Raw genomic sequence first — 8,360 nt, forward strand, 5'->3', positions numbered from 1 at the left:
ATGGAGAACTGCGTTACAGTTTATAACATAAAGTCCGCGTTGTAGGCTTAAACAGGCTTAACATTATTATTTTTATAATTTAATAGCGTATTACAAGCACAATAATTAATTCTGACTGCATTGTCTAATTATTATACTCAAGAAAACGTGTCTAATCAACTCGTGTATGGGTGATCTTCAGCTCCGGCATGTGGTCAATAGGTGTATCCGCATTAATGAAGTAAACACAAGGTGGACGCGCAGTCAGTCGTGTGAACAGCGAAGAGAGATTTAAGAGATTTTAATGTTCTCGAGGATATTTTACAACACGCTTGAGTTCGTGAGTGTCTCGACCGGCAGAAGATCGAGATCAGCTTTAAACTGATGGATTAAAAGAGCTGAACTGAGAAGCTCATGGAAACACACTCAGGAATGAATGGGCAATCCTCCGAGACTCTGGGTAAAGTAGATGTGCGCTTGACTTTATTTTCATGCACGTATCAATACTGCTGGAATCTGCAAACTAATCTAGTAGGACTTCAGATTTACCATCCAGTTACCACTAAAACAATATTGCAAGTTCAGGTTTGCATTTCACACATATGTCATGTATACAACATGTTTTTAAATTGGCTGTTTACAAATATACATAACATGGAGATATTTGTTTAAATGTTTTAGCTATAAATTTATGTGTTCATATATGGTTTGGTCATATATCAGGTCTCCACATGGTATAGGTTACCAGTAAAGACCCACAAGGACCAATGCGTTTTCTATTTAAACCAATGCAGTTACTATTGTAACCCTAAATCCTTCAAGGGTTTCTTCTGTTTTTTTTTTTATCATGGTTTCACAGTTTTACTGTATTGTGATTACTGCTCTAAAATATGCTCTTTTTAAAAGTTTGGGTAAAAAAAACAAGAAGTTTTTCCCCCTTTAAACACAAATATGACAATATGACTTCTGCTGTCTTCATTAGCTTGAAAAACACAACTTGAACAGATAGCAGTAAAGTTAGTTTTAGATTCGCACATTCGTTCAGTGACATACTCGTATTGTTTACCATGGTGCTTTGAATATTCAGTCTGAAATCGCATGTAAGTATGACTTGTATACGACATTAGCACTATTTAATAGACTGCCAACAGTGTTGTACTTTGACAGCCATTGGCTGCTAATATGATTTCACCATTTTGAATGTGCAAATAAAACTTCTCAGAGATTATATTATTAAGGAGAAAGTCTGAATGTGTGAATATAAATCCAGCTTTACATCAATCATGAAAAGGCGAGTTTGGAGATCTTTTCTGCTTTTAGGATACTGTTGTGAAACAAAAAACAAAACAAAAAAAATTAAAAAAATAATAATAGTTATCTTACATATACCGTATAGGAACAGCATAGCAGAACATTTTGGGTGGTTTAAAAACCTTGACTTTTCCAAAGCCAGGTAAACCTGAAAACGGTTACGATGCCTACTTCCAAGTCTGATTTTGAAAGAAACCCATAACCTCAGATTATTCATTTTAAAACACACATTACACTTTTATGTTGACAATATCTTTGTGTACTATTTATGTAGCTACTTAAAAAAATAAAAAAAAAATTCTTAACAGTAAATACATATTAATTCAATTCGATTACTAGTCTGCAGCATGTGTTTTAGGGATCATAAAGTATTTTGTTTTACATAATAATATATAAATATTTTAGTTTACCACAAAGATTAATCACCATCATTTTTTCTTTTCTCTGTTTCAGTGATGAAGAAGATGTAAAGCTCTGGGTCTATGGATGGTTCAAGATGGATGAGTCAATGACAAACACTCCTTTTCCAACACAGTTCAAACCACAGCCAAACTTCAGAGGGTCTGATCCTTCATCATGCACTTATAGTAAAGCTTGATTGGTTATTTGGGCAGATTTGAATGAATGATCATTAATTTCTGTGTGAGCTGATGACTAAATACAGTTTATCAAATAACAGATGCGCAAGGTCAGATCAGTGCGTTACAATTTAGTTATTTAGTTCACAACAACAATCTCACCTGCCCTTGGGCTCTATTTTAACAATCTAGGAGCAAAGTCTGAAGCGCAAGGTGCAAACGCATTAAGCGTGCGTCCCAATCCACTTTTGCTATTCTAAGGACAGAAAAATACACTTTGCGCCGTGGCGCATGGTCCAACAGTGTTCTGCTTATTCTCCTAATGAGTTATGGGTGTGTTTTGAGTATAAACCAATCAGAGACTCATCTCCCATTCTCTTTCTCTCTTTCGTGGATAAGGAAACAGTGTTGAACGCACTCTGCTGAGGACATCCATTACCCTACATAATTAATTTAGTTTGTTAAGCGCAAAGATTTTTGTCAAAACTATTTTGGACAGGTGGACAAATCTAAGCGTGTTTTTATTAAAACAAATATAAATATGCATATAATAAATACTACTACTAATAATAATAACATTATACAAAAGCAAGTTGTCGTGAATAAACTGAAAAAAGCCCCCTGAGATGAAGAAGGCATGGAGGCAGTGTTCTTTTATAATTACATAGAAAGTAATTCATTTTATTATATTTTATTCCTTTAATTCATTTTCATTTGTAAAGACGTTTCGTCATTTAGACTTATAAGGTTCTGTCTGACATTTCTGTCAAAATTGAGTTATTGGCATTCTTTTTAAATGACAACTCATTTACATTATGGAATGTCTTTTATACATTGTTTACATTTTAAGATGTTTTATTTCAAAAAACAAATGTTACACACATACTGTTTGCTATGGAACGCGAAAACTTTAAAGCTCAATATCTCAAAATCATTCAGAATGCAGATAAAACCTTATAATTCCAAGGTGATGATTTCTGTATTGCTGTACATCCCGAGTGTATTAAGCAATGTGTAAGCGAAGCGCATAACTAACGCACTCTTCGCTGGACTTTAGACCTGCTTTCAGCAGTGCTAGTGCAGTTTATTTCAGTTCCTCAAAATAGCAACGTGCCAGCAATGCACCGTAACACACCCCTTTCTAGACCAAAACACCCATGAGTCCACAAAGTGACACAAATAGATTTGCTATTTAAACAACGTGGCGGAAAACTGGAAAATTAGTGTTGCGCTGGTCTGAAAATAGCAACACGTCGGGGGAAACACGTCTTGCGCCTTGTTGCGCCGGGTGTATGATAGAGCCCCATGAGTGGATGTTCTGCATGACAGGGACTGTCTAATCTATTCACACGTCCCACAACTCTGCTTTTGTGACTGAATGACCAAACACAGACTTTATTTTGTTGGAGAAACACATCAACTCACTTCATTTTACGTTGCATATGAATATCAGTATTTTGAAGTTGGATAAAATCTAAAGTGTTTTGTGGCAGAAAGTAACAAGTCATTTGACGCTCGATTCCTTTTATTTCATTCATTTTCATTTTATCTGCACTGTGTGTCTGTTTTATTTGCTGTTTTACTGAACTATGTGTCATTGAGTGATATTAACAGCTGTCATTGTTCTTTTGACTTTCAGGTTGCAGGTTTCAGCAAGTTGTTTTGACTCATTCATTCTCTGGGTCTGAATTCTAGACATCAACAATCAGCATTCTTCACATCAAGACTTCATATCCTGTTAAGCAAATGCAATATCAGGAATTGAACTGAATTTCGAACCCACACTGTTGGTTGTGGGCAAGTTTACTAAACTGAACTGAGTAAAGCCACAGTCACACTAGAGTTTGAGCATGTGAGATACGGCACTGTGAAAAGGGGCAGGATAAAAGATGATGATTAGACAATGATAAAGCGAGCGACTGCTTCATATTTTACATTTCTGCACAGAGAGGTCTTGTTTTGATCTTCTATTTCTCTCACACAATCGTATAATGTGATTTCGCCAGTCACCAATCTTGAACTTTTAAATGCAGCGACATCTGTCTTCGGATGAGACGTTAAACTAAAATCGTGACTCTTTGTGGTCATCGGAAAACCCATGGCACTTCTTCTAAAGAGTAGGGGTGTAACCCCAGTGTCCTGGCTAAATTCCCTTCATCTGCTCTTATCCATCATGTCCTCCCAATCATCCCCATCCACAGAATTGGCTCTATCACTGTCTCTGTACTCCCCCTATAGCTGGTGTGTGGTGAAGCACTGGCGTAGTTATCCTGTGGCTTTCATCACATCATGGATGCTGCACTCTGGTGGTGGTGCGGAGAGACCTCCCCATCCCTCTTGATTGTGAAGCGTTTTAGGTGTATGGCCATACACGATGAATGCGCTATATAAATACACATTACATTACATGAGAAACTGATCACACCAGCTTGCGGTTCCAGTCTGCTGCATGCATGTGCATATGGATGGAAGTCTATGGGACAAAAAGAGCAGTGTGACTGTGGCTCAGGAAATATAGTTCTTGATATCTGTAACTATTCTTACCAGTTAAATGTCACCATAGGACGCCGTTCACATTTAATTGTTGATAATAAGAATTCATATCCTGAGAATGAATAAAAATCTAAATGGCTAGCTATGGTCACTGCAGGATCTCTCACGCTGCCAAGTGGAGATGATGGAGAACTTCGACAAGTCATAAGTGAGAAGATTGAAGATTAATATTCATAAATTGGTGAACTAAACTATGATTTTAGTATATTCTCAATTTTATTTTCACATGTTTTGGGTAATGTTCACTTATTTTCGATGTCAAATCACTGTTGACAGATTCTTAACAAGGCATTTAAAGTAACGTGTGACTGATTACTGAGTGCATACGCATGTTTAAACAAATAAAGTATGTATTATATAATGACTAATAAACTTGTTTTCATTTCAAGTCCGCTTCATTTATAACAAAGATGCACGAAATCAGAGTTTCAGCTCCATCTTGTGGACAATAAGACGATCTGCATCAATCCATGAAACTGGAGTACAGAGTAGTTTTTTATTTCTTAAGGTGAAAAATCCTGATCCTGAAGATCCACTTTCCAGAATTACCTGATGATAAACACCTGAGGCGGCTAATGAAGGACTTTAAGATCAGAAGAGGCTTCAGAGCAAATTTGACAAACTCTGCAGTTCAAATAATTACAAAACATTTATGAGACGAAACTGAGGATGTGGAAAATACATTTATTAAGTTATTAATGCATTTTTATAATATATCAGTTTATTTGGTGTTCTTTACTTTGGTCATTCATTTGATTTTGCTTTATTAATAGTTGTGTGAACGTGTGACATTTTAAAATTATCTAAAAATTAGTTGAACAGCAGAAATACAGAAAATATGCAACATGTGAACAGATAATGGGCTTGAACTTAATAAGTTATAATTAAAGAATCATGAACACAGTCTGACAAAATAAATGTATAAAAAGTTTCTGTGCTTAAGCCTGAAGTTCAAATCCCTCTTCAGCACTATATATACAATATTTCTTCATGAGCTGAACCAGCAGATATGTTGTAAATGCATAACACAGGGGACAAAATATATTCTGAGACTATTAGTGTCTTAGTGTAACGTGTGTTCAAATCACTCTTAGGAAATTTTCACAACTTTCAACACTGAAAATTTGTTGGCATTAAGTGGCAGGTTTACATATAATAGAGAGCTGTAAGAGATCAGATCAGCGTCTGCTCCTGATGAGCCACTTTCCTGAGTGAACTTACAGTCTTAATTGAAATCAGGTGAAGCTGTTAATCAAGGAAATTTTAAGGATGTGATTGAGATATGATTAAATTAGCCATCAAAGTGATTCTGCATCTCAGTCCCCATAGCCTAGTGGTTAGTGTGTCGTCATGTAACAGTGAGGTGTTCTTGCTGACCTGAGTTCAATACCTGACTCTGCATGAATATAAAATTAAAATATAATTCACCTGCATGGAATTCAAACATTACTATCAAAAAAAGGCACACAGAAATTGTTGCTGCCTCTGTGGGGCAGAAGATAAATGTTCACACTTTGAGACTTTTCGATCGCAGAGATGTGGGTTTGAAACCCACTATAGCTAAAGTGAAATCTATTATAATTAAAAACAAGAATTATTCTCAGAACAAACAAAGCGCAATCGATCCTAGCTCTGTGGTGCAGAGGATAATTATTTGCTCTTTGCATCTTTTACATAGCAGAGATGAGGGTTTGAATCCCACTCTTGCAAATGCTACATTTATTGTAATTAATGCTTAAGCTAAGAACAAGAATTACTGTCAAAACAACCATACTGCAACTGTTCCTGCCTCTGTGGTGTAGAGGATAATTATTTGCTCTTTGCCTTTTTACATCGCAGAGACAAGGGTTCGCGTCCCACTCTTGCTAACTGAAATGTACAATAATTTATACCTAAACTGAAGTAAAACCAACAATTACTCTCAAAACAATCATTAACTAATTGTTTTTTTCCTCTGTGGCACAGAAGATAATCGTTCGCTCTTTGCATTTTTTTATAACGCAGAGTCGTGGGTTTGAGTCCCAGTCTTGCTAACTTTAAAATGGCAACGTGAAGTTTATTGACTTAATGCTGAAGCTGGACTGAATACAGGAAATACTCTGAAAACAAGACCCCTTGATCATCTCTGTCTCTGTGGTGTAGGGGATAATTGTTCGCTATGTGGAACTTTTTTTTACATCACAGAGACGTGGGTTCGAATCCCACTATTGCAAACATTTAAATGTACCTGCAGCTTTATCTATAGCTATAGACAAAAATTTGTCACTTCAATCAACATCTTCTGCAGTGCAGTGGGAGAATAATTGCCATTAAAGCATGAAAGCATGGGTTTGAATCCCTATACTGCTACAATTTTTTGTATTCGCCATAAACATATCTATAAAACCCCATTAAAGACAGAAATCTGCTGCACAGACCTAATGGGTCAGTGGGTAGAGCACTCACCTTTCATCTTGGAGACCGGGGTTCAAATCCCTTTCATGTTTATGTTAAACTGTTGTGAAAAGAAAAGACAAAGTTGCGCGAAGTTCAGTTCTCACTGTGAAAGCCACGATGGCACTAGTGGCAAGCACCGTTGGTTGAGGACAAGGTTACGGTTGAGGCATGGGTTCGAATCCCACCAAAGACAGCTGTGGATACAGCAAAGTACCTGGGGCGGTACAAGAGGCGGATACCGGAATGAAGGTGTAACGGTAAGAGACAAAAGGCGGACACTGGAAGAAATGTGAGAAGGTACCTGAAGCGGTAAGAGACAAGTGGCAGCTATCGGAAAAATGTCAGAGATGGTAACAAGCAGCGCAGCAACACAGCCCTGAAAAACACGGACCTGAAACATGTGGCATACCTGGGGAGGTATAAGACAGAAAGGCAGGACTGAGAAATAAGTGGCATAACGAGCAGCAGGTGTGAGAGAGGTGTGGCAGAGAGAGACCGGGCTAAGACACAACGGGGAGGAGCAGAAGAAAAAAAAAAAGGAAGGAAAACTTTTTTTTTGACCCCAAAAACGGGCTAAAATGAACTTTCTGGATAATTTCAGTATCATCGTGGTGATTCGAACCCACGTCTCTTGTGATGGCCTTGGATCTCTAACCCTTTGCTCTGACCACTTGGCCATCACTGGACATATTAAGAACTGTTCTCTTGGTTATTTTGAAGTTAACCATATATGCCAATATAATAAAAAAAAAGTAAAGTGTAAAAACTATAACAATTGAAAAAAGTCACAATTAGACTACAAACACATCTAGTAATATACAAATATTAAAGAATGAAAAAAGGTAAATACATTAATCATTAAACTGAAACATTGATATTAGGAAAACCTAATAAACAAAGCCTAAAGCATTTAAAATGGACAATTAAACAAGAACTGAAAAGTCTTAATAAATCAACACACAAATATAGAAACACTCATAAAACCCTTCATTATAATAAATGCTTGACTGTGAATGAATGAACGCTGTGTGACTCACGTGCTGTTGATGTTGAGGTTATTGTCTTCAAATGATCTTTGTGTTTCAGCGTCTGGTTAACGGGACACTGAAATAATTCAATAAAAAGATTTATTAAAGAGACTCGCATTGGCCCAACTGTTCAGTTCAACTATACCTGATATTAAACTATAGAAATACGTACAAATGTGTGTATGTATATAAAATAGTGTGACTTTTATATGTTTATGTTGAGCTAAACTGACATGTCCTGCTTTGGGAAACGACATAAAAATCAAACGTCAACACAAACAATACGGAGAAAACACGGTAAAGTTACTTACAGGTGCGTCTCTTTTCACTGTATTCCTGCACTTTACAGCGCGGCGTGTCTGTTCAGTTTGTTTATGTGTTGTTTACAGATATTATAATACAATCACGGAGCTGTCAGGATTTGTTTTACGTGTTGTATCGTCAAGCCTCATGCTGTCAGTGAGTGTCAAACACC

The 8,360-nt window shown here is 36.7% G+C and overlaps 1 protein-coding gene and 1 long non-coding RNA gene across 53 annotated transcripts in view; one reads left to right on the forward strand and one right to left on the reverse strand.

Annotated features, from left to right (window-relative positions):
* Nucleotides 1–8,360, reverse strand: part of LOC110437837 (uncharacterized) — a 40,094-nt gene that overhangs the window by 8,934 nt on the left and 22,800 nt on the right. For 17 of the 49 annotated variants that reach the window (XR_015942294.1, XR_015942282.1, XR_015942284.1 and 14 more), the window contains 2 exons: nt 7,895–7,961; nt 1,256–1,303 (listed from right to left, as the gene is read on the reverse strand). The exons of 3 other annotated variants lie outside the window; for them this stretch is intronic. The gene's annotated coding sequence lies outside the window, so the exon portion shown is untranslated. Of the gene's footprint in view, nt 1–1,255; nt 1,304–6,866; nt 6,916–7,894; nt 7,962–8,196; nt 8,347–8,360 lie in introns of those variants that run through there. 29 more of the 49 variants (XR_015942271.1, XR_015942267.1, XR_015942258.1 and 26 more) reach the window with 7 other exon arrangements.
* LOC100538118 (uncharacterized) lies at nt 193–4,809 on the forward strand. Of its 4 annotated transcripts, none has more exons than XR_015942356.1 (3): nt 193–439; nt 1,744–1,877; nt 3,508–4,809. It is a non-coding gene; the product is annotated as an uncharacterized LOC100538118 (long non-coding RNA). The 4 variants fall into 4 exon arrangements; XR_015942358.1 differs by having other exon boundaries at nt 1,744–1,851; XR_015942357.1 differs by having other exon boundaries at nt 1,744–1,824.

Source organism: Danio rerio, chromosome 4, assembly GCF_052040795.2.
Source record: "Danio rerio strain M-AB ecotype USA chromosome 4, GRCz13ab, whole genome shotgun sequence".
NCBI classification, from domain to species: domain Eukaryota; kingdom Metazoa; phylum Chordata; class Actinopteri; order Cypriniformes; family Danionidae; genus Danio; species Danio rerio.